At 40.9% G+C, this 26,761-nt stretch overlaps 1 long non-coding RNA gene across 18 annotated transcripts in view; it reads right to left on the reverse strand.

Moving 5' to 3' along the window:
* Positions 1–26,761, reverse strand: part of LOC144376180 (uncharacterized) — a 145,479-nt gene that overhangs the window by 96,178 nt on the left and 22,540 nt on the right. For all 18 annotated transcript variants that reach the window (XR_013436365.1, XR_013436349.1, XR_013436359.1 and 15 more), the window contains 2 exons: positions 18,638–18,748; positions 15,811–15,925 (listed from right to left, as the gene is read on the reverse strand). This is a non-coding gene — a long non-coding RNA (uncharacterized LOC144376180). The remainder of the gene's footprint in view (positions 1–15,810; positions 15,926–18,637; positions 18,749–26,761) is intronic.

Below are 26,761 nucleotides of genomic sequence, written 5' to 3' on the forward strand. Positions count from 1 at the left end.
TTGAACTCTGCCAGCCATTGTGGTGATGGGGCTCTCCTGTCCCCCTCTGGAACAAACCCCTTAGGGTTTTGCACTGAACACCATCCCCAGATACATCTGGTGGGTCACACCTCAGCCAATGACTCTCCATCTCCTCCATTTCCCATTCCAGAAGGGAGAGGTGGCTACAGAGGTAGATGATAGCAGCATGTTATATATGTTTCAGGCACAGTCCCTAGAGAGCTTGGAGGACACCCTAGAGCCAGACTGCCTAGATGATGTCTCCTCTTTCACGTCCAACCCCTCCAGTTCCTCCACCGAAGAGGAGATGGATGTAATGTGAAGAAGGTAGGCCCTGCGCAGAGTGACAGGGTCATATACAGCTGTGAGTCCTGTAACTGGCTCCTTTGAACACTGGGGTGCCAAGAAGACCAACCTCATGGTCAGAAAGGCCAGGCCTCTCAGGCTGCTGTTCTCCCCTCATTCCTCTAGGGTGGTCTCCTCACTCATTGGGTTACAGCAGCTTCATAACCCTGCTCAAAAAATCCATTGCCATGTCTATGTGACAGGCCATGACTTGGAGGATGAAGACCATCACATCCTGGGCTTTATTGAAAACCCAGAGCCCATGGAGGGAGAGGCCAAACGTGAGAAGGTCTGGGTGGTGGGTGAGCATATGGGGATGGGACGGGGCTGGACATGCAAAGCACATCTTCCAGAAACATGGGCGGGGCAGAAACAATGAGAAGCACAGCTGTCATTCTCTGCATGCATTCTGGGGACACTCTCAAGGACTGGGTTTGTGTGTGGATCTCTGAGGAAGGCAGTGGAAAGCATTTTGTCCCTGGAAGGAACATGGATAGTTGGCAACTTTTACTCTGCTTGCACATGCAGGGCCACTTCTGGTGACTGAGGAGACAACTGGCCAACTTCCACCATCTGGGAGAGCACTACAGCTGGAAATGTCTGAAATGTCATCTCCAGGCCAGCAGCTCCTGGTGGCCCCTCAGCCAGCGAAACCCACTCAGCTCCCCCTTATACCTATTCCCATGCCAGAGCTGCTCTTGCTCTCTCCTGGCATTTATTTTTTCATTCTTTTTGTTGTATGTATTGACTTATATTTTTTAAATATTGGTTTTCTCAAATTAAATAGTTTATTAAAGATTCAGTTTATTGGCATGAAGTACATTCTCAGAACACTGCACCTATCTCCACTATGTAGTTCCAGAACATTTTCCTAATCTGGTACCCACAACCACTCCCATCTCCCCTCCAGCAACCCCTCATCATTCTAGCCCGGGATATGCCTAGTCTGCATTTTTCAAATCAGTGCAGTCTCATTTCTCTTTGGTCACATAATGTTGGAAGGGACTGATAAAGTTTATTTAGCAGGGTAAATGCCATACAGGTCTAATTTTTTTGATGGTGTTGTTGTTGCTGCTGGATGTTGAACCCAGAGGTACTCTTTACCCTGGTCCTATTCCTTTTGAATTTTTAGAAAGGATCTTGTTCAATTTCTGAGGATTAAGGCTGCCTGCAAACCCACAACCATCTTGCTGAAACCAGTATTATTTTAAAATAGAAAAAATCCTCTATATTCAATGCATGGAGAACAGATAAATCAGGTGTGTTACAGTTACACCGGGGAATATGATACAACAGTGAAAAATAGTAATGTCCAGCTCCATGTCATTGAGCCAGTAAATCTCAATAACAGTGCTGAACTAAAGAGCACACAGAGAAATCATTTGTGATAACAGCAACAAGAAGCCAAGCAAAAATAATAAAGCACTAAGAAACATGTTCTTACCATAGACTGTAAAGAATAGTGAGGACAAGAGTGGACAAGTCTCCAGCTAGTGACAACCTCTATGTGGGAAAAAGAAAGAGGTTAGAGAAAGCCCAGGGAATGTGTCCAGGGCACCTGGCCTCATGGCCCTCTCAAGTGGAGCAGTGAGTCCACAGGTGCTCATTCTTGTCCTCTTTAATCAGGCAGCAAGTGTACTCTTCATGTGCATTGGTTTTATGAAGTGTGAGAAAATCTTTGATTTCTGGGAGGTGAGAGAGGCAGAGGGAGATAGAGTCAGAGAGAGCAAGAGAACAAGCTGTGTGTGTGTGTGTGTGTGTGTGATGGTGGGCCACAAGGCCTCCTGCATGCTAAACATATGCTCTGTCCCTGAGCTCCACCCCAGGCCTCTGACGTGTGTTTTGGAGAAGTTGTCAATTTTGTACCCTACTGTAAAACAATGTTCTACATTAGCCCCATGAACAGCTGCACATTATTTAACTGAACAGTTACCAATCTTTTAATAAATGACCAAAGTAGCATTTTTTCAATTTGGAAGCCAAAGTCAACATTTAACACAAGGCACCAACTCATGTGAGGGTCGTCTGGCCACACCATCACCCCCAGGCCTTTTATATGTACACAGTTAATAAATGAGTCAATCGCATAACAGTGGTACCTTCCACAATTAAAAATAACAAAAAAGTAAGGTCTCCACACCACAATGATGGCAGTCCCTCCAGCATCACCAATGACTCTGATTGGAGCCCTTGCTTTAGAATCAGCACCAGTCACAATAAAATACACACACCAAATTTTCTACATTAAAAAGGAAAACAAAGCCTTTAAGAAATTAATGTCTCCTGTGGGGACAAGTGCATGGAGTCCTGCATACATAGAATATGTTAAGGGCGTCTGAGTGGCAGGGCACTCCCCTCATGTGAGCGGCAGGCTGCTTACCCCATAGCCACAGCCCAGGACATGAGGCCATGTGTTGCAGTCCCTGCACTTGCTCCACGGCCTCTCCTCACCTCAAGCACAGTTAGCAGAAATTGCATTGGTGGCTGCCTCTAATCTGCTTAGCTGCTGCCTGAGTATATATACATGGTAACTGAGCAATAAAATTAGATCTGCTTCCTGCCTGGTCTCCGGAGGTCTTGATTAGGGATTCTGCAGCCACACTCTCCTCTGCCCTGTTCTGTGGACATCCCTGCTGGACTAGAGAGAGCCCATGCAGCCTCAGGCTGGGTTGTGGCTCAGTGGTAGAGCGCTCGCCTAGCACATACAAGGTGATGGATTTGTTCCTCAGCACCACATACAAATAAATTTATAAAATAAAGGTATTGTGTCCAACCACAACTTAAAAAAACATTAAAAGAAAAGAAATTAATGTCTCATGATTAAGTACTCTCCACAGAGTACAAAGGGAAGGAATTTTCCTTAATCTCATAAAGGGTGACTAGGAAAACCTATAGTTGAGCTAACAAGACCCTCAAAGGTGGAAGACCGGAAACTGTCCCTGAAGAGCAAGAACAACAAAAGGACACCAACTCAATCCACTGCCCCTCAGCACTGTACTGTCTGTGCTGGCCAGAGCACTTAGGCCAGAAAGAGAAAGATAGGAGGAATGCAGACCCCAAAGGAAGAAGTGAGGCTCTATTAGCAGACAAGATGACCTTACATACAGAAAATCCCCCAAAAATCCACCAAAACACTACCAAAGCTAGCACCTGACATCAGCAAAGTTGGAGGACTCATTCAACACACAGAAATCAATGGCCTCTTCAATATACCAGCAATGACAGGCTGAATGGAAATTTAAAAGGAATCCCATTTGCACCAGACTTAAAAAGAGAAAAACACCTAGGAATAAATTTAACTGAGCAGGTGACAAACTTCTGGAAATGACAAAACATGGCTGAGACAAAATGAGGAAAGTTTTTTCTAATGCAAGTGTTGAGTCCTACAGATTTCTCCCTGGAGGGACTTCAAAGGCTTATCACAAATTTTAAAGTGCTGTTTTCATCTTCATTCAGTTCAGTGAGCCAGAGGTGTGTAACTTGTACCCAAAATAATGTAGCCAACCCAGCATCAGGGGTCCAGGCCATTGGGACTTCACCTTTTGAAGACAACAGAGACTTCATAGAAGTCAAACCAAGAAAGGGATACTGATACCTGATGGGTGGAGGCCATAACCACCTAAATAGAATTGGCCTGAAAAGTGACTAAAGCTCTGTTAAAAGAAATAATCCCCAGATATCACCTGCCCCTGTTCTTCTGGTCAGACCATGGGCCCACCTTCATCTGGAAGTTACCCAGACAATCACCCAATATTGGCAATCAAATGGAAGCTACATGCCACCAACGACCACAGGATTCAGGGAAAGTTGAATGGGTGAACCACACCCTAAAGACCACCCTTGCTAAACTCTATCAGGAAACAGGGATTTCATGGGTAGATTCCTCCCTATAGCTCTCCTCCAGGTCTGCTGTACACCTGGAGGCACAGGGTACTCTCCATTTCACATCCTGTTTGGGACACCCCCACCTGCAATAAACACACTAAGAAGGGGTCCCTGTCAGATAGATGAGCTTAGCCTGCCCGACAGCTCCAGGCCCTAGGAAAGACTCTCCACCAGACATCTAGAGATGTTCAGGAGAAGGCTTCCCTCTCACTCCAACATCAACTGCACCCACACCAGCCCAGAGACTCTGTACGGATAAAACTGGAAGGAGCCGCCACTTCAAGCCACCTGTGGGGACCCCATATTGTCACATTAACCTCTCCCACTGCCATTAAACTTACAGGAATAGGCCCGTGGATACAACACTCTCCAGTTTAAAAGGAAGTAGATATTGAGAAATCCACCACCTGCACATCTGAGGCCAACCCCGAAACCCACTCAGACCCACACTCCAGAGGCCACCCCAGACGTTAATTTGCCAACTCACAGGACCCAAGGAAATCAAAGCCCTGCCTCAGTCACAAATCTGAAGGCTGACTGGCCAAACCACCCTGGAAGCTTCAGGAATTCAGTGGGGGATGAGTGGGGGCCATAGTCACAATGTCACATTGCTGGATTAGGACTGATGACATTAGTTGCCTTGCTGTTATCCATAGGTCTGACTGCAACAGCCCCAAAGACTAAATTGACAGCTCTAGCATTGGACTCTAGTGTGGTAAACTTCCTAGGGGAATATGCTGCTTTTTGTAGTGGCTTATGTCTTAACTGAATCCTGAGACAATGAGTCACAGCTCTTTCCCACTATGAACCTCTCAGAAATTCATCTCTCCCTCAGGGAGCAACAGAATGGATACATGCATTGAACCATTCCCTCGTGGTTTGTGCATCCATGAGGAAAAAACCTATGCAACAGGACCACCATGCCCTCCCTGCTATGCTCCACTCCTCCTGAGGGATGTGTTCCCCCACCTGTTCCTAGTCCCCCAGGTTCTGCTTCTCCAGACATAAAAGGGATGACAGAATTGCCACTGTGCCTGGTACCTCTATTTACCCTGCAATGCCAAGCAAGTGTCACCTGGCAGAAAAGGGTTTTCCCTATCAAGAATTACGAAGACATACTGGACAGTAAAAATAACAATTTGAGAATATTGGGGATTCAAGACTGTCCCAAGGTTTCAGGCCCCACCTGTTGGGAAACCAAACCAGGCCATTAACCCCTATCTAGACTCAAATCAAGTAAGACATGATTTAGACCCTCAGCTCTATCAGATGCTAAACAAAACTTCCCCCTTCTCAATGATCTAAACCCCATGTAGGAAAAGACTGCTGGCACTGCTTACCCCTGGAGGCTCCCCAGTACCTGGCCACATCAGCACCCCTAAGGAATTTGACCAGCAAAGGCTCTCTCCCAAACTCTCTTTAAGAAGAACTATTCTGCATGGAGTCCAACAATTATTTATTGTAGATATTTTAATATCACTAAGTTTTGCTTTAGCTTTTGTTTCAATTTCAGGAGTTTTGCTATATTTTCAGTTGTAGTTTTTTTAGTTAGCCTTTATTGATGTTTTTGATATTTTAAAGACTATTTTTAAAAATTTCATCTTCTGATTGTTGCTAAAATATACATAATATATTTTGTACATACATGTACATGTTTTTTAAAAAGCCAGCCTTATAACCAGTTACCTTGCTAAATTCATGTCTAAATTATAATAGTTTGTTCATTCTTTTTGTCTTTTTATATTTCAGTTTTAGATAGCCTATTCATTATAATCTTTATACCACTTTTTTCTTCATTGCACTGGCTAGGATCTCCAGAAGTACAGATAGTAGACATTTTTGCATTTTTTTCTTCAAATCTAAGAGAAAATGAATCATTTTATCATTGTATGAGATAAGTTAAATTTTAGATAATGTCTATGACATTAGGGAAATTCCTTCAAATCCTAATTTTCTGAAGTTTATTATCATGGACACTTGCTGAATTTCATTAAATACTTGTTTTGAAATGCTAAGAATGATTCTTTTCATTCAATAGAATGAGAAGAATCATTCTATTGAATTCTATGCATTGATTTTTAGAATTTTCTTAAATTATGGTGAAATGCATATAACATTAAATTTTGCCACTTAACTGTTATTTTTATATAAGTCAGTGCTTTTAATGACATTTATATTGTTGTGTATTAACCACTACTATCCATGCCCCGAACTCTTTTCATCTTGAAAGGCCAAACCCATCATCACTCCTTAAACAACAATTCACCATCTCCTCCCCACTTCCCAGCCCCTGAAGATAACTATTCTACTTTTTCTCTTTACAAATTTGAATACTTTAGCTACCTAATATAAGGAGAATCAGACACTATTTGTATTTTTTGTGATATTTTACTTAACATAATACCCTCAAAGTTTGTCTATGTGCACTTAATTTTGCGTTACTGGAATTGGACACAGGGGCACTCTACCACTGAGCTACAACCCTAGCCCTTTTTTAAACATTGAGTCAGGGTTTCTTTAACATAGCTGAGGCTGGCCTCCAGCTTTCAATCCCCCTGCCTCCACCACTCAAGTGGCTGGGATTAACAGGCATACACCACCACGACCAGCTATGTGGACTTAAAAAATTTTGAGATGTTAAAGCAACTTTGTATTCTTGAATTAGATTCCACTCAGACATTATATGTTTGATATATTATATTTTTAATACACTTTAAGATTTGTCAAATTTTAAACTTTTGTAGGATTTTATGTCTCTCCATATTGTCTTGTATGTTTCCCTTTTTTTTTTAGAATTTTCAAATTTAACTGGAGCATTAAATTTCTACATCTCTGTGGGGTACCATGTGATGTTTCAATACTGTTTCCTTTAGTGTAATAGCTTTGGCAGACTTTTTTTCAGATTATGATGGACTCATAAAATGAATTGAGAATTATTTCATTTTGTTTGCTTTTTTCCCTCTTATTTTGTGTTTGGTTTTGATTCTCTGTAAAAGTTTATGTAAGATTGATTTTATTGGTATTATAGGTGACATAAATGAGCCAGGAGTTTTCTTTGTAGGAAAATTTTAACTTATGAATTCAACTAATTTTTGACTACATATGACTACTGAAATTTTCAATCCTTGTGTAAGTTTTTTGCTTACCTGTTTGTAATTTCTCCATATTTTATCAGATCATATAATTTGGGGCTTTAAATAGTTCATGATATTTTATTATTATAGTTCTAATATTTGTTTGATTTGAGTAATGTTCTCCTTTACAATTCTCCTACTGGTAATATTTGGGTAATATTTGCATACTCTTTTTTGTGAGTTTAAGCTTTTGGGGACTTAATATTTTATTAATCTCTGCCAATATCATTTCTGATGTATTATACAGCTAGTTTCTTTTTCTTATGTTCTTTTGTTTTCTTTTATTTGGACATGATTCATGCTTCTTTTTTTAGCTTCTTGGAATGAAATCACAGATAATCATAGATTATAACAATCATAGATTTCAACATTTCTTTTTTGCTAACATTTATATTTAAAACTGTAATTTCTTCATAAGTATGTATTTAGCTGAACACAATTGTTCTTATCTCCTTTATTAAGAAATAGTTTATATCTAATCACAAGTTGTACCAGTTTAACCTCATATTTTGGTAAGGTTTGGCAAATTTATACACCTATATTACCAACACCAAAACCCAGAAACTTAGAACATTTTTATCACCCACAACCATTTCCTCTCCTTTCTCAGACAATTCTGCCAATTCTGTCTCTAAGGAACCAGAAATCTCACCCTTGACAATATAGATCAGGATTTTCTTCTCTAGGCTTTCATACAAATGGAATTATACAGGTTTTATTTCCTGATTCTACCTTCTTTCAGACACCAGTTTGGGATTAATTCCTGGAGTGTATGTCAGTATTTCATTCTCTTTTATTGCTAAGTAGCCTCCCATCACAATAACACCATAATATATTCACCCATTGGTAGAAATTTCAATTATTTTCAGTTTGAGGTTATTATGAATGACTCTTCTATGAATGTAGACCTTTACTTTCATACTGCATAAATTTCAGGGTTTGGAACTGTTGGTTCATATAGCAAACATGTATAACTTTATAAGACACTGCCAAGTTGTTAAAGTATCTATACCATTTTGCAAATCAACAGAAAAACATAAATTTTCCAATTACTCTTAAGTCTTTTTTTTTAGAGAATTTTTAATATTTATTTTTTAATTCTTGGCGGACACAACATCTTTGTTGGTATGTGATGCTGAGGATCGAACCCAAGCCGCACGCATGCCAGGCGAGCACGCTACTGCTTGAGCCACATCTCCAGCCCTCTTAAGTCTTGACATAGTATCAGCATCTTAGAATTTTTAGCATTTCTAATGTGTATATTAGTGTTTCACGGTGGCTTTAATTTGCATTTCCCTGATGATGGCTTTCAATATTTTTCATGTAATTTATGGTAATTTCTGTCTCTTTTGTTAAGTACATGTTTAAATCTTTTGCTCACTCCAAGACTTAGGTGATCAGGGCCCACTACCTGCCACCATAAACTGCACCTCACAGCTTCAGCACACCAGCAAGGAAGAATTGGATACTTTTCACAGCAAAGAGACTGATCCCCGCAGCCTGGAGTGGGTGGTGGAAGTCATGCCTGGTGTTGTGTAGTGCCAGAAGAACAGGAGAAGGATCCCATTTCTCTGAAGAGAGTTTGAGATGGCAGCAGTGGACTGGATGGGTTAGGAGGACCAGTTGTACCACTCGGAAGCCTACTTAAGAAAAAATACAAGACAAATACATAGGGACTTGTTCCTCCATTGTCTGAGTATGTTCCTCCACCAAATCCAAATCCCTTGACAAGCTAGTGACTGCTAATCCGTTTGACAGCAACTGTAATACAGCATAAGTGAAAAGTAGAAGAAGTGGGACAAAAACAAGATCCAGGAGAATACTCATTGCAACACCAGGTGACACATATTGTTCTGACCAGGCAGAACCTCTCAGCTCCTAATGCAGGTAATTCTAAAGGCCCTTCCAATCCATAAACATAATTTTTCATACATGTGTGTTCAGATTACTGCTCTGGAGTAGCCTCATGAGCTATGGGTTAATGACACTTTTTCTTTCTTTCCTGATGTGCAGCCCACCAACATAGCATGTGGATATGTTCTTCTAAAGTATTTCAGAAATCTTGCTTTAAGACTCTATGGAATCTGCCCCCATGAAAAACATACAGGATTCAAAAGGGTTGTTTTATTTTTCACATTTGCATCTAGTAATATGCAAATGTGAAAAATATCCTTCTCTAGAATCAAACTGGAATTAACCCAAAGCAAGATAAAGTCACAATACTCCTATGTATTTAACAAAATAAAGCTTGGAACATCTGACACAGAAACCTTCCATGTTGATGACAGGAGCTTTGTGAGGAACAATGGTGTAGTTTCTGTTTCACAATCCACTTGAGTGCTTTTTGGAGTGCTTTTTGATCTAGGAGTGGTGACATTCCCTGGAAACAATCCCCAAGACCTCCTAAAGAGCCAGGTTGCTTCTCAGCAGTGAGAAAGCACTGTCCTCCAGCTGAATGGCTCTTTGGGTGCATCCCCTGAGAATGGATGACCTTGTTCCATCCTTCAGTACTGGTGCCCACACCATACAGATTCTTGGTTACTGTTTTTGTTAACACTGTTGTTGAGGTGTAACTGAAATTTAATTTGTACACATTAATGTACAAAACATGATGTTTGGATACACTGTAAAATGATCAGCACAAATTATTGAACTTATCAACTCAGTCATCATTTTCTTCTGAGTGTATGGGTATGTGTGTGTGTGTTTGTGTTGACAGTTCCCAAGATCTATCCCCTTAGCAAATTTTAAACATCCCATATTATTAACTGTATTCACCATGTTATTCATTAGATCTTTAGAAATTCTCCATCATGTATAAACTTTATACCCTTTAACCAACATCACCTACCCCTTTTCCCTTGGCACACCAGCTGGTGGATCCAGACCACCAACTGGTAAATAAAATTTCTGTCTCCTGCTTTAAGATCAACTTGGTGATTTATTGCAATCTTGCCTTAAAATTTTGGAGTCCCCAGCAAGATGATCACCAGAGTCAAGGCTGTGGCTCTCAGGCATGCAGGAATCCTGAATCCTAAGAAGCAGAGAGAGGCATCCTCCCTCTAGTTTTGGGAGCTCTGTGCTTTAGGAGGGTCTGGACCTCCTGTGATTTCAGCATGTCCATGAAAGCACTGGTGTTTGGCACATCTGTAAATCCAGAGGCTTTGAAGGAGGACAGAACTGCATGTGTTGGGAGGTACCTCATTTGCTCTTTCCATTTGACTTGATAGTAAATCAAGAGGTTCTGAGTACCTGATATTAAATATTAAATCTTCTAAAGTATATCAGGGGCTCTCCTCAGGGGGTATATAGAATGAGCGCTTGATTGTAAAACTTTTGAAGTGTTTCAAGTGCTTGATTGTAAAGCCCAGTGGTGTATCAAATGACCTTGAGTGAGGCCTCAGTCAAAACCCAGCAAAGCTCTAATAAATGGACCATGACATGATCTGGAGGCTGGGATTACATGGAGAAGAGAGTGTCTGTCTTGTGTTTTTGTCTTGTCCTATTTGTTATTTGTTGTTGTTTGTCCCCTTTTGTTTGTTAATCTTCATTTCAACTTTTTTTTCCAACTGTTTGCCCTAGCAAGACAAGACAGCCACAGTCACACTCAGTGCCTAGTTGAATTCTTGTCTCTCACCTTCCTTTTATTTCTGCCTATTGTTTTAGTTGTTAGCCTTGTCATGGGAAACCTAATGAAACCTGGCCTGATACCTACCTGGAGAAAAAGAAAATGGTTTAAAAGGTTTTTAACTGTGCTAACTAAAGCTTGCATTGAAATGTAAATGGCTGCCAACAGGTGTTAAAAGTAAAAGCTGAAGGTAATAAAATCATTCTAGAGATTGCCTTCCTTTAGGAACTGGGCAAGTGATTAGCAGAGTAGACAATGTCATTTCCTGCAGAGGGCAGATTAGAAGTAGAGAGTTTTATAGGATTAGCATTTCTAAGATGTAAACATCATTTTGTCTAGGACATTTGGCTTTTATCAGTCAGCCCTAGATATTCACAAAAATTGCAGGTATGCACGAATAACTTCCAACTATTGGAAGTGACCCAAAGTTTTTACCCTGTCAGTCCAGCTGATAAATGTTTTTCAGGCAAAGATTTTGGTGGCTGCTATCCAAGAGACTAGAAAAACTGGCTTAGAACAGGACCCCAACCTGTGGGGTCTCTCCCAAGAAGACCAGTGGAAGCAGGCTCCCTTGCTACCTCTTTGAGAGATTCCTTGACTATACCCGCTTAATTCTTTTCACCTCTGATGAGTGGGTCTGCATCAGGATAGAGACCAGGAAGGCCTTTAAAATTTTGTATTTTTTGAGCTCATGATTCAGATCAGGCATGCCTAGGTTAATGTTTTTCTGATTAGATCTATTTTATCTAACTATAAAGGTGTTTTTACATTCTGCTTTGTTCAGAGGCTAATTTACAAGGGATAGCTCTTGTAAGATCAGGCCAGGAGAGCAGCAACCAAAGGAGGCAGATTTTAAAAGGCCACCCAACTAGGCTTTATTTGAGGTATCACTCGGAGCGGAACTCGATCCGACCAACAGAGTGGCGTAGAGAAGGATCTGAGGAGGAACCACATGGAAGCTTGACCGGACTGGACGTTTATGGGGCTTACAGCAGGAAGGGAAGGGCTTGGGACAGGAAAAGGTGTTTAGAGTCCCTTGTCCCATTGGAGTTGGTCAGGGGAGTTGGCTGAACTCCAGGATTGGCCAAGGGGTTCTGCTAATTGACAAGTGTTAGTCAGGAGATCCCACTGATTGACAGGCATTTCCATGGGCGCCTGATTGATGTTTCTTTCCTGTGTGGGCTGCTTTGTTCTAAGTCACCACCACTGACCTAACAGCTCTCAATTTAATAGGTTTCAAGATAAGCTGAAAGATCTTTATTTGTCTAAGTGTTTTATGTACACTGGTGATTGTCAGTCTACGTATATTGACATGACTACATATGTTTGGTACCAAAATTGGCATATGAGCTCATAAATTAAAATAAAAAATAGATACAAATACCTTTTGTTCATGAGATTTAAAGGTTTAATTTAAATTGGGTAAACAAAAAAGTACAAATGTCTTTGAAGTTACTAATACACAGTTTTGTTTCTACATGGTCAAATAGTTGTTGATAAAATATGCCTAATATCCATTGTTTCTAGGGTTTTTCTTGAACAAAAAAAAAGTGATACTGTTCAATGTACTTGACAGCTTGGTTTTTAAAAATAAGTAAATTAGATTTAAAATATAATTAATCATAAATGTGTTTGCTGGAGACATCTAAGTGGGTTACAAAGTTAAAATGCTAACTGTTAAATGCTGAGAGCCATAGCTAAGTAGGAATGACGCATGGCAATTTCCTTGACAGCCTACCCTATGTTGCTTAGAGGAAGGACTGTCCATTGTGGAAATGGGCTTGCCTTGGACCCAGGTCATTTGCAGTGACATTGCATTAATGTTTTGAGAAAGGTGACCCTGCTCAAGGACCAGGGTGGATCCAGGTTTAGGGAGGATCCTGCTGGATTAGGGTGAGTCCAGGTTTAGGGTGTATCCTGCTGGGAATAGGGAGTATCCCGCTCCTTGGGTTTAGGGCAGTTCCAGGTTTAAGGTGGACCCTGGTGGGAATAGGGCTTATCCTGCTGCCTCAGGCGCCTGCCCACTCCTTGAGTTCCCATTGAGTTCTCCCGGGATTCAGAGAGTATTTGGGGATGCAGAGCCCAGTGGAAGTGTGAATTTTCCCCAGAACATGTGTGTAGAGTGCCAGTGACAGTTTGAGAATAAAGAGTTGCTGTTTGAATCTACAAGGTGTGTGGTGGCTTGTGATTTTGTGCCCCGCCAGACTGCGGCAGTTAAATATAGCATCAAGCATGCTTTAACTCCTTAAATTTCATAAGGTAATATACTTAAGCATTATTGGTGTTTTCATAAATTGGAAAATTTAAAAAGGAGTATAAGATTACTTTGTGTCATCACTATAAACAAGGTTACTAAGAGTTCAAAGTCCCAACAGCTATAATTCTATATACAAGAGGTCCAAGGTTTCAACTGCATTTCAATTAAGGTACTATAAATAACAAAGTATTTCATCTTATTAAAATGAAGTAGTTTAACTAGATTCAAAAATTTGTAAGGGTTATTTCAGAGTAAAAACAAAAAGATGGGTCAATGGATGTAAAAATTATTTTAAATCTTCTAAATAAAAAAATATATTTAGTAAAAGGAGAAAAAAATTCTAGGTAAAAAAGTCTTTATGTGGTAAAATAAAATTACATCTATGTAAACAACAAGAGGATCTAATTAAGTAATAAAAAGGTCTATATAAATGCAGGATAAATTTTAAAAGATTTGTGTAACTAAGTTGGTTATATATATATAAGTAACACAAACAGTTAAAGCTATTCAAGATTTTTCCCTAAGGTTAAATATTAAAGTACAACTACCAATGTTTGATCTATATGTTAAAATGATAAGGATTTCGTGAAACATCAATTTACTCTTTACATTGTGTCTGTTAAGTTTTATTCTCTAGAGCAACTAGTCTTAAAGAAATTAAAGTTTGTGCAACTGTTTAACCAAACAGCAACTATTATTTTAGAGTATTGTACTATGTTACAGAGTCTAGATGTTTCTTTAAAGGCTAGACTTGGTTAATAAGAAAACATCAATGTAATTAGGGTACTATTGCTCTTCTCTACATATTAAATGTGTTTTTATCTATCAGATATACAAGTCTTTAAAGTAAAAAATTTAAAGGAGCATTTTATCAAGCTGGTATTCTCCAAACTATAGTTGTCTGTAATGGTAATTTTAGACTTATAAGGATAACAAATTTTATTGGGGATTTATTTATTTAGCCTTTCTTTGATTTATGTTTTAGATGTAACATCATATTGTGTTAGCTAATATTCATATAAACTCAGGAAACAATATATGTTAACTTTATAAAATGATATCTAAAAAAGGATAAAACATCAACTTCAGAACTAGAATACTTTACCTAGGATTTGTGAAGAGTCCCACCTTACCTAAGGCTCTGCCTCCCATCTTACTACATGTTAAAATGGCTCCAAATTAGGCCAGATTTCAGTTCATTTAAAGTTGTATTCAAAAGATTGATATTATTGTAAAGATTACTGTGATCTCAAACAGGGGATATAATGTAGAACTCAGTAAAGTTTCAAAATTATGTACAAACTATGTTTTTACTCTTGTAATTTCACTCTGTATTTTCCTTATAACTGTTACCTGTTAATGTTTTGCAGAGGTACTGCTTTAAGAACACACAACCTAAGCTTATTTGAGATATTAAGCCATCATCTATAGACAGTAATTAAAGGGGATTAAAATTAACTATAAAGTTATAAACATTAAAGTTAAAGCCCAGTACTCTTGCTTTAAGTTGATAAGACTGACTTGCTGGGTGTTTAAGGCCAAGGCTTAAAAATTAAGATTAAAATAAAGGGGCCAAGGAAACCAATATTTGGCTCTTGCCCTCTGAGTCAGCCTGAACCCAGGTAAAAGGAGAAGAGCTTTGCAATCCCAGGCCACATAACCTCTGGATCACGGAGATTAATGACACCACTTGAGAAGGGAAAGCCAATCAGTACACATGCTGCAAAAGAAAAGGCTCATTGGAAAGGGAAAATATCCCTGATGCTTCCAAAGGACACCACATGGTCAGTAAGACTATGACCCAGCATATCACAGGTGGCACTAGCAGAGCTAAAAGTCTACTCAGAAGTTCCCCAAGAGTGTTCCCCAAGGGAACTCAGCTGTCTCTTAACAATAGATAGGAGCAAGGTCAGTTGACCAGCTTGATCCAGCAAAAAGAGTTAAAACCAAAGCACAGCCATTCCTGGGTATTTAAGAAATAATAGTTATTTTAATGTAACTTAAGATGTACACTTGTGTTAGCCCCCAACAATAAGTAAAACTTAAGGAGTGATTCTTAGGCAAGAAAGCCTGATAAGTATCAAGAGAAACTGCCAGAGCCAGAAGTTTTTAGTCAGTTTAAGGCCTACAGTTCTTCCTCACCTCCTACACAGGTAGACTTAATCAGCATTTGCTAGTATAATTATCCAGCCCTAAGTAACAAAGATAAAGGGATATCAACTGACACAGAAACCATGTCAATAAAAAGACATTTTACAAAAATCAGATGGCATTAAGAAGCTTAACTAAATGTTGTGCTTACATTCCTGATAATCCCTGACAATGTTAAAGATTTACATTCCCAAATAAAGGCTTCCTAGACTTTGTGAGGCTGTGTTATGGTGACAACTTCTCAATTCTTACACCTCTTGGTGAGAGATTATTGTTTCTATCATCTTCATGATATTTATTGACAGGTTCCAGATGCTACAACTGCTATTTTGTATTAATCTTATTTCAGTACACAGGTCTTTTTGTTTCTCTCATATAAGCACCCATCCACAGGTAAACCAGATTTTTACCATGGACCCCTTGAAAAAGGGGCACCAAACTGCTGGCCCCACTGCACATCACCCCCTCTCAGGTCAAAGCAGCAAGTACAGTCATCGCTCTTTTCCTTACAGCAGTAGGAGGTCCCTAAAATTAAAAGGAAAAATTGCAGTCAGTATAAATAAGTAATTTGGTTAAAAGACAAAATGGACGTCAGTTTGGGTCCAAAAAAATGTTAATCATGTTTTTTCTCTTGCTTGGATTATGTTATAAGATCCAAGCAGCTAAGACAACATATTTCATCAGTCAAGTTAATGTATATGCTTGGCCATTACAATCTCTTACCTAATTTAAAAGATGAATCAAAAGTTTGGTTGTTTCTAGAAAAGGGTGGAATGTTATGGGCCAGGCTATATGGGCAATGACCAGACTCCATTTTTCCCTAAAACTCCATGGCATATAAGAAATGCTTCTCCCAGGGAAAGTCCCACCTCTGTACACATTAACAGATGCTTAGCACAGCATGTTTGGCAACATAAAATGGCAATTCTTATGCAATGTAAAAGTGTTCTTTCTTTGGTTCCAATTTTTCTTGGATAATGTTCCCTGTCAGAGATTGATTGTCTAGATGTTTTTTAGTAACCATTCTTTAACTTCTACACAACTAGGGAAGTTTTGGCCCATCTCTTTTCTGCTTATGATTTTAGTCATGAGATTTCTTTATGGTTTTGAATCATAGCAACAGCCACTTATGCTTTAATATGGTTTTGGACTATAAAAGGTATACTGAACCCTAGGAGGGGGTCAAAGGGTGTAGACTTGCAGACTACCTTTTGGCCCACCAGCTGGTGGATCTGGACAACCAAACTGGTGAATAAAGTTTTTAAGATTGACTCAGTGATTATTGCAATCTCACCTTAACACAATCATCAGCACCACATAAAAATAAACTTAAAAATTAAAGGCATTGTGTCCATCTACAGCTAAAGATATTTTTTTTTTAAAAGACTGAATAAATAACCAAGTGCAGTTGCAGAAACGTATAATCTCAGTGGCTCAGGAGGCCAAGGCAATAAGCAATATAGGAAGACCCTGCCTGTCTGTAAATAAACTATAAAACAAGAAGTGGGGATGTGCTCAGTATTTAAGCACCCCTGGGTTTAAGTGGCTGTTGCTATGATTCAAACCCATAAACAAGTCTCATGACTACAATCATAAGCAGAAAAGAGAGTGGGGGGCTGGGATGTGTAGCTCAGTGGCAAAGCATCTGCCTTGCATTCACAAAGCCCTGGGTTCAACCCCCAGTTCCAAAAAAGACAAAAGAAGAAAAAAGAAAAAGAGAGTGGGCCAAAATGTCCCTAGTTGTGTACAAGTTAAAGAATGGTTACTAAAAAACATCTAGTACCCAAAATAAAAAGACTAAATAATATTCTCATTCTCATATTCATCCCCCAACATGTATTCTTTATTCATCCTTCAACAGATCATCAGGTACTTAAGTTGTTTCTATACACTGGCTATTGTGAATAAGGCTGCAGAAATATAGGGTTCCTAGATCAATCATATGACAGTTCTGCATTAAAGAATCTGAGGAAATACCATACTATTTTCCATAATGCCTTAGTAACTTATCTATGAGAGGAATGTGCCAGAGCATATTAATTTGCTTAAAGCCTTTATTTTTTCATTTTGTTGTTGTTAATAGAACACAAATAATATTTAATATCTAATCTAGGCTGTATATTCTGAATAGAGAAGTTCCTTTGATTTCTCTTCATGGATAGTCTAGTGTACTGCAAATCCTACTTTAAGACAACAAGCATGTATTTACCAGTTTTGGATTTGTTAATGTAAATGTTTAACATGTTTTAATGTTTTTATTGTGAAATACAGTAAGAAATTTATTCATATATATCTATGTAACTCACTCTTCTAAAGTTGCAAATGTAACTATGATACTTAACCATTAAGTATTTGTTTGCATGCATGTTTTCTTTTCTCTTTATCATATATTAATGTCTAAAGTCTATTTCTATTCATACATATATCTATCTGCACACAAACAAATAAAATCAGGTTTGAAATGGAAATCAGATTTCAGACACACTATGTCTAAGAAGTGCATGTGAGGCTTTAAGAACAAAATCACAGAGCCAATGATATGGCAAGGTGGTGGAGTGCTTAGGATCATGTTTTTGGCCCTGGGTTCCATCCTAAGCACCACCAAAACAAAAGCAAAAAAACAGATTTAGTGTTGCTAAATGCTTAGGGTTTACTAATATTCCTCCTATTCAAGACAGTTTTGAATCTTAATTTTAAACCTCTGCTTACATTTTGACCCATTTCCCAGGTTTCATCTTGAGAGACCCAATTTTTGGTGATTAGTTGGAGAGAGAATTGAACACTTACTTGTATAGGGTTGACAAATTTATCACAAAAGCACTGGAACCTGCAGCCAGATGCTGCAGGGCCTTTGAGAGTAAGGGGACTTGTTCTGGGTTCACCTGAGGCATCTGGGGACATTCTGCCTCAGGCAAGGAACCTGAGTGTATGAACAAGCATAAATCAATGAGAAAAAGGAAGAGGGTTTGTGATTCTTTCTCTTAGAATACTCAAGTTAGAATAACCCTCCATCAGCTCTCTGCCATCACAGATCCAAAACCTGGCCAAGCCCTCATGATGAACCTGAGCTCAGGAAGCTCATTCCCTGCTGAGGCAAGGAGGAGGCCAAGGGGAATGCTGGGCCCTTCTCAACTGCACCTTAGTATTTCAAGGTTACCTTTTTCTGGAAGCCCCTGTTTTGGCCTGACCTGCCACTTGTGTTCTGGACAACTCATGAGATTTCCACTGGTCACTTACCCCAGGAGCTGGATGGCTTCAGTCCCCTCCCAGAATGGCATCTTTGGTGCACTATCAAGAAGCTACAAGTCTTGAATATCCGAGGACTGAAGGTGTCTCACTGCTGCAGCTCTGAAAAAGAATGGAAGGAAACTGGCATTGGACTCCTCTACTTTCAGTGTCAGGTACAGCTGCTTCTTACTGATCCACTGGACTTGGGAACTCTGATCCCTTACTGACAAAAATAAAAGAAAAACAGATTTAGTGTTGCTAAATCTTTAGGGTTTACTAATGTTCTCCTATTCTAAACAGTATTGAACCTTAATTTTTACACTCTGCTTTCATTATGACCCATTTCCCAGGTTTCATCTTAGGAGACTCCTGGTTATCATTTTTGATCATTTAACCTTCTCCTGTTTGAAAATATTCATGATCCTTATAGTTGAAACACATGTATTCTTATGATGAAATAGATGTAATTTGGAAGCGGGTAAGTTAAATTCATTACAAACCTCATCATAATTGATCCTTCCTCAGTCCCTGTCAGAAAATGTTCTGTGGCAGAATCCCTCAAGTAGTATACCAGGTAAAAAAAAGTTCTGCATTATCAGAAATAATAATTGGTAATAGAAATTATACCCTGGAAGTAAATGTCACTAGTCCCCTAGCAGGGCTATACCTAGCAATTCACACTGCATGCTCTTGTATTCACCAGCTGTTACAGCTTGAAGAGTTATCATAGGACATCTACAATTTGACACCAAAATGTGTGTATTTGAATTTTGTTATTTCATGTTCCCAGCTTATTTTTCATGAGGCAAAGTTAATTTGGATCTCATGGTATATTTAAATGTTTCAATATCTTATGGTTTAGATTTTAGGTGTCCCCCAAAAGCTCATGTGTAAGATAACACAAGAAAGTTTTCAGGTGAAATCATTTGGTTAGGACAGCCTTAAACCAATCAGTGCATCAATTCCATCATGGTGATTAACAGAGTGGAGAATGTAGGCAGGTAGACTGTGCCTGGGAGTGGAAATGCCTTTGGTATACATTTTGTGAGCTGAGCTTATTCTATGCTTCCTGATCATGTCCTGAGACACTTTTCTTAATAGCACTCTTCCAACTTGATGTTATGCCTCACCTTAACCCCCAGAGAAATGGAGTGAGCGATCTATGGACTGAGACCTCTGAAACTGTGACACATACCCCAAAGAAAAAAAAATTCTTCCTCTAATTTTTCATGTCATGTCTTTTGCTCATAGCAAGGAAAAATGTAAAATGCACCAGTTCCCTCTTATCAAAGATTTCATTTTTCCATGAGTGAATAACATAGTAAAATATTATCTACTGTCATGTATATCTGAGAAGAACAAATAAAAAGTGATTTCACTTTCTATCCTTTCACTTACCCATGAATTACCTATGTAATTCAAGATTGTAGAAATAAATATTGTATGCATTTTAAATTGCTCACCATTCTGAATGAATGATGAAATCATGCAATATCACTCTGTCCTGACCATGAAGTGAATCATACCTTTATTCATGCTCTATAGGCTACCCACCTATTAATACCTTGACAACCATTTGGGCATGAGATATAAACTAGGGGGAATTGCACTGCTGATAGATAGGGGTCAGTACTATCTATAGTTTCAGGCATCCACTGGGGATCTTGGAACAGATCCTCCAGGATAAGGAGGTCTTCTGAGTTCCTAAAATTACCAATGATCTCTTCATGCTTTAATTAGAATTTGAAGTCTTTCTCTTGGAACCAAACAAAACTTAAAACATGACTTTTTTGAGGAAATTTCTTTTTCATATGTTTCTCTGATACCTCTCAGCTGTGGAGGCACAGGGTTGTTTCATTTATGCTTTTCCACATAAACCACTTCCTCTGCAAGATACCCTAAAACTGTCTGCCTTTTGTCCCATTCCCAACTCTGTGGAGAAGGGCATTCACTCATCTCTCCCTCTTCCTGATAAGCTGCACACCACACAGGAATGTCTCCTTCAGTTCAATCTCCATGACCCCAGAAGATGGCTCTAGCATCAGTTCTGACTTTCTTCACGTGTGTTCATCAGAAGACAGCAGAAAAATAGAGTTTGTATGTTCATTCTCTGACTTCTGCTCAATGAGATTCAACTAGCATGTTTTAGTGTCTTGCGGTGCAAGGAACTACTTTATTGAGGCAGAGATATATAGGATGAAGACTGCTTAGGGATTATGAGAGGCTGGGATTTCCCCATCTGTGTGGCACTAGGAGACAGTCATTGTAATCAAAACATTTCCTCCCAAAATTAACAACATGAATATAGAAACCAGTCTTAAGAAATCATTTCTAGAAAAAAGAAAAAAAATAAGACACCACACAGAGCAGTTTGATTTACCCAGGCATCCCTGGGTCAGAACAGTTACAGTATGTTTCCCAGGAATCTTTGCACAAGAGACTGATCTTTATAAAACTTTTCACCATACCCCAACCATCAACAAATTTGCTAGCCCTTTCTCTAAGCTCCTGCCAAAATTAATTTTGAGTTTTTTGGAGAAAAACAGCTGGGGGGTGGGGGAGTTGGAAACCAGTTACCTGATCAGCCACAGAACCGCATTGGTAGCCACACCTACTAATAGATGATGACTAAGGTTTTCCAAGATGGATTCCATGTGTTTCTGGCATAGGGTGTTTCATGAGGTGGGGGGTGCTGGAGTGACCTTATGCTGTGTCCAGAGCTTTGTCTGGTGACCCACAAGCAAAGATTCTGCATTTTGTGCTGCGCCTTCTGTCTGCGCCAAGTGCCACGTGGGGGGTTTTGTATGTTCTGTACCTACCTGGTGTGGATTTCTTCTCAGTGATCTTTTGAAGGGATATTATCATTATTATTATTTTGATGAAACTTGAGTAGGAAGGTGCTCATTCATTTACTAAATGTGACTGTGCTTACTCTCAGTCATCCCAAAGAGAACAAGGTGGGTGGCTCTGGGAGGTGAGGATATCCCTACCAATTGCATTTCAACCCCCTCAATATGCAGATGGAGAAAGAAGGCCAGGAAGGAAAATGGCATTTTCAAAGTCATGAGGGAGGAGACCAGGCCTGTTCTTAGCTCTACTCTATGTGACAATTTACCTGTTTCCATATTTTAACTGTACTTTTTTACATTACACACATGTGACAACATGGTTTGTGTCATTATACACATGCCTATTGACATTGCTAGGAAGTAGATTCTAGGATGATGACACTGTGCAGAGAGACACTAGGAAAGCCTTAGAGACACGATGACTTGTCCAAGGTCCCATGAGAGGACAGGAGGAGGAGCTGGGTTGAAACCTAGCGGTGTCTCCCCAGATCTGGGACCCTGGCTGCACTCAGGCCTATCAAGGGATGTGGGGCCAGTGTTGGGGGTTGGCTGTGTACACACATAAAAGTGTCATGGGGCTAGAGGAGAGCCAACAGAAGGACAAACATGGGCTTAACTGGAGGACCCGTTAGGCCAGGGACCCCAAGACATGGCTTCCCTTCCTTGGAGATCCAAACAGAATTTGGATCCCAGTAACCAGGCACCCACATTCTAGCAACCGCCTCCTCCCAGCTCATTTGGTGAAATACTTTGAAAGCCAAAACATGTTTTCCTGTTTCCCTTGTGGAGGCCGACCCTTTAGGAGGAACCGCCGCCAGAACTCCCCCTATGGCTGCACGGCCCCTTCCCCAGAGCCCATCCTCTGGACACCCCGAAGACAAAACCTTTGGAAACAACTGCGATGCTGTTTTAGATCCTGCTGCCAGTGCCTTGCTGGTGGTAGTACTCCAAATGGCAGTCCTGCAAGTGCTAGGAGGAGCTTTAGGTCAACACCTGATAGCCCTGGGGAAGTACATCCGGGAGAGACTATCACTGTGAGTAGCCCTGCAGAGCCCCACCACCTTGCTCCTCAGTAGGGGAGAATAGGGACCTGAGGTGGAAGCAGGAGGTGTGACTTTGTGAGCCTCATGTCACATCATGGTCACATCCAGGAAAAGACTAAAGGTGGGGAATGAAAGTGTCCAGGGTACATCCAGGGCACCCAGTGTCATTTCCTGTCCTACCGGGTAGAAGCCTGAGACACAGGGTCTGTCTGAGGTCAGGGGAGCAGAAGGTCACAAGGGGCAGAAACACCCTGAATGGAGGCGAGCAGGGGCTGGGGCTCCCGGCCAGCTACTAGGCACTGTCTTCCATTCTTTCCACAGTTGATCCTCCACAAACGTTGGAGCTACAGCTTCACCTCCAACTCCACGTCCAGTGAAAAATATCCAGAGCCAAGCACCAGTAGGCAGGAGCTGGGCCTCAGGGTGAGTGCGGAACAGAGGGGACTCTACTGGCAGGGGACAGAGCAGAATAAAAGTGAATAAGAGCACAGATATCACCAGGACCACCTTCCTGGTAGGATTGGCAGGTGGAGGGGCAGAGTCCCCACCGTGAGGAATCTGAGCAACAAATCCTCACCCATTCTCCCCACCCTCTCTGCCTGCCTCATTCTTGGACTCATCCAAGGTCACTGTTCCCATATTTGTGAAAACATCAGAACAGCAACATGGGTGTGGTTTTAATTCTTTGATGATTTGTATCTGCCATCCAAATGACTATTAGCTTAGTTTCCCAGGTAGCAATGGCCTGACGGTCCTTCCACACACTCTCCAAGTCTTACACAGCATCAGGATTACTAGGGCTGCATTTAGCTGAAACATCACAAGGCTTGTGCTAGTTCATCCATTTCTCTGGTACTTGCTGACTGAAGGAACACATCCCAGACTGTGAAAGCATGAGCTAGGGACTTGGGGCCTGATTACTTTCCAGGGGACTCAGTTCCACAGTCATTCAGGGCTGTGCAATATGGACCTCATTCCCTCCGGGGGCCATTTCAACAGCACCACAAAGAATGATGTCTTGACTGTCCTTACACAGGGACCCTCTTGTGTGGGATGAGCCTGTTTTCCCATCTCCAGAGGGTGATGTGCTGGTGGGACTCAGGGGATAAGCTCCCAATGCACACAGCTGCCACCTCTGCTCAGCTAACACACTGGCCTGAAGCTGCTGTGTTTCTAACTATCCCTTCAGCAATTCCACTGAGAACTCTGCCAGCCATTGCTCTGCTGGAGTCTCCTGTCCCTCTGTGGGACAAGCCCCTATGAGCTTTGGCTATTGCACTGGACTCCATCCCCAGACACTTCTGGTGGGTCACTTTGGCACTGACTCTGTTTCCTCAATGTCCCAACCAAGAAGGTGGCTACAGAGGGGAGGATACCAGCATTGGATATGTGTTCCAGGCATACTCCCCAGGGGACCTGGAGGACACCCTGGAGCCCATCTTCTTCATTGAATCATCCTCTTCGGCCTCAACCATCTCGAGTTCCTCCATACAACAAGAGGTGTACCAAATGTTGGGAAGGTAAGCCCTGCCCAGGGTGACAGGGTCACATACAGCTGTGAGTCCTCGAACTGGCCCTGGGCCTCTCTGAGCTTCAGCCCTCTCCTCTGAACTGTTGGGTCCCAAGGTCACTGACCTCATGGTAGGAAAGGCCAGGCCTCTCATACTGCTGCCCCCATCTCTCTTGGGTGGTCTCCTCACTCCCTCACTTGCATTTGTCTCACTACCCACTTGGTAATGTCCACAGCCAGGTCACTGTCTCAGGCCCCGAGGTGGAGGACCAAGGACACCAGGTCCCAGCCTTGACAGAAAACCTAGAGCCCATGGAGGAACAGGCCGAAGGTGAGGAGGACTTAGGTGGGGTTCTGAGTATGTCAGAATGGGACAGGGAGGGACAAGCAGAGCATACTGCACAGGAACTGGGGTGGGGCAGGAACAATGAGAGGCAGAGCTGTCATTGTCTGTGTGCATTCTGGGAACACTGCCTGGTGTTGGGTTTGTGTGTGGAATTGTATGAAAGGCAGTAGGGAATATTCTGTCCCTGGACCTAACATGGATAGTCAGTGGACCTTTACTCCTCTAGCCGCTCTGGTGCTTGTGGAAGCTCCCGTTCGAGGTCCACCACCTCCACCATCTGATAGAGAACTGGAGCTGGACGCACTTGCCTTGGACAATCAAGACCAATGTCTCCTGCTGGCCCTTGAGTCAGCACCGCATCCAGAGGGGAACTCAGAGCCTCTGGTCTTCTCCCAGGCCATTTGTTTATTTGTTTTTATTGTATTTGTTTATTATTTTATTATTTAAAATTAAAGATTTGTTTTCATTGTTAAAAGACTTAGTTATTTGGCATCAAGTGCCTTCTCTAAACTGTGCACTAGTCGCCACTATGGAGTTCCAGAACATTTTCCGGAATTCAGTAACCATGACCACTGCCTCCCCACCCTCCTGCTAGGCCCAGGGACCCCTTAGCTTCTAATATGCTATATGCTGAGTCTGTATTTTTGAAACCAGTGCAGTCTGATTTCTTCTGGGCTGCATAAAGTTTTGAGAGACTAATTATGTTTCCTCAGAAGGGCAAATGCCATACAGGTCTAAAAATTTTTTTATGTTTTTATTCTTATTTCTTTGTTACTGGGCTGGAACTCAGGGGCACTTTACCACTGAGCTACATCCATGGTCTTTTCCTTTTTCATTGAGAACAGGGGCTTGCTCCGTTGCTGAGCCTGGCCTAAACCTAAACCTTTTAAAACTTAAAGCAGTTTTATTTGGAAACACACACACACACACACACACACACACACATACCTCTTAAGTTCAATGGCTTGAGAAAAGATAAATTTGCTTTGTAACAGGGAATACATCCCAAAGGAAGAAACAACAACATCCAGCTCCATGTCATCAGGCAGATAAATCTCAACACCAGTGCTGAACAGAACAGAAGAGTACACAGAGACAACCTTTATGGTAATACCAACAACAAGCCAAGAAGAATAATAAAGCACTTAGAAACATACATACAGTAGTCTGTACGGACACGTAAGGATAAAGGAAGAGATAAGAAACCCCAGCTCAACTTCCATAATCACCTCCACCACCTGAGAGAGCACCAGGGTCAGAAACACCTTCAACAGCAGCTTCAGGCCTGTGGCTCCTAGTGGCCCCAAAACCAGCCCCACCCACTGAACGCCCCCTGCACCTGTTCCCACCCCAGAGCTGCCCTTTCCCTCTCCACCTTTCATTTTTTTCTATTTTTTTTATATTTTTGTTCAAACATTTTAAAATTTAAGACTATATTGTTTTAAAACAATCCAGCTTTTGAGCTTTAATTGCATCCCATTGTCCTGTATCTAGTACCCATTCCTACTCCCTCCCCTTCTCCCTCCTGCTAGTCTCCAGGGAATTGTCATTATTCTCTCCCTGGGATTTGCCTCCTCTGAGTTTTTCACATCACTGCAGGTCACCTTCTGTTTGACCACATAAAAGTAGAAGGGACTGTTTACACTTGAATTTTCTATGAATGGTAAATCCCATATAGATCGAAGATTTTTAGGTTTTCTATTGTTTGTTTATTTTTGTTTTGTTTGTTTTGTTTTCTTTATTTAAGTACTAGAGATTGAACCCATGGGCACTTTAACACTACGCCACATTCCAAGGATTTTTTTCTTTTTGAGATGGAGTCTCACTAAGTTGCTGAGGATGTAAGATAGGAAAACTGGCCTCCAACTTTGAATCCTCCTTCCTCAGCCTCCTGAGTCACTTGGGTAGTCATGTGCCACCCACCTAGCAGTTCTACATTCATATGTAAAAAGAGTTTCTTAGAAAACACTTTCATAACATTGAAGTTGAAAATATTTTCTTCTGACCTAAGGATCAGAAGTCACATATCAACTCCTGATGGAGAAAAAAAAAAAGAATATAGATACTTAGAAAGACAATTCACAACTAGCAAAGTGTTCCTTAAAACCCTAGACTAATCAAAGGTTAAAATCCCAGGGACACACAGAACCTCACAGAGACAAAGAACAAATCCCTGCAATTCAAAAGGGAATCACTGCACTGAGTAACTTTCAAAGATGTTCAACCTCTGAATGTCAACACACATATTACTGAGAAGTTGTTTGTCCCCACTGATGGGCAGGTTTTAAGGCTGGTGCTGAACAGCCCTGGTGAGAATACAGGAGAAGGAGGCCTGGGCAGATCCCCTGGGAGATGTGGCCACAGATACTCCTCAGAATCATTTGG

This window comes from Ictidomys tridecemlineatus, chromosome 3, assembly GCF_052094955.1.
Source record: "Ictidomys tridecemlineatus isolate mIctTri1 chromosome 3, mIctTri1.hap1, whole genome shotgun sequence".
Lineage (NCBI taxonomy): Eukaryota > Metazoa > Chordata > Mammalia > Rodentia > Sciuridae > Ictidomys > Ictidomys tridecemlineatus.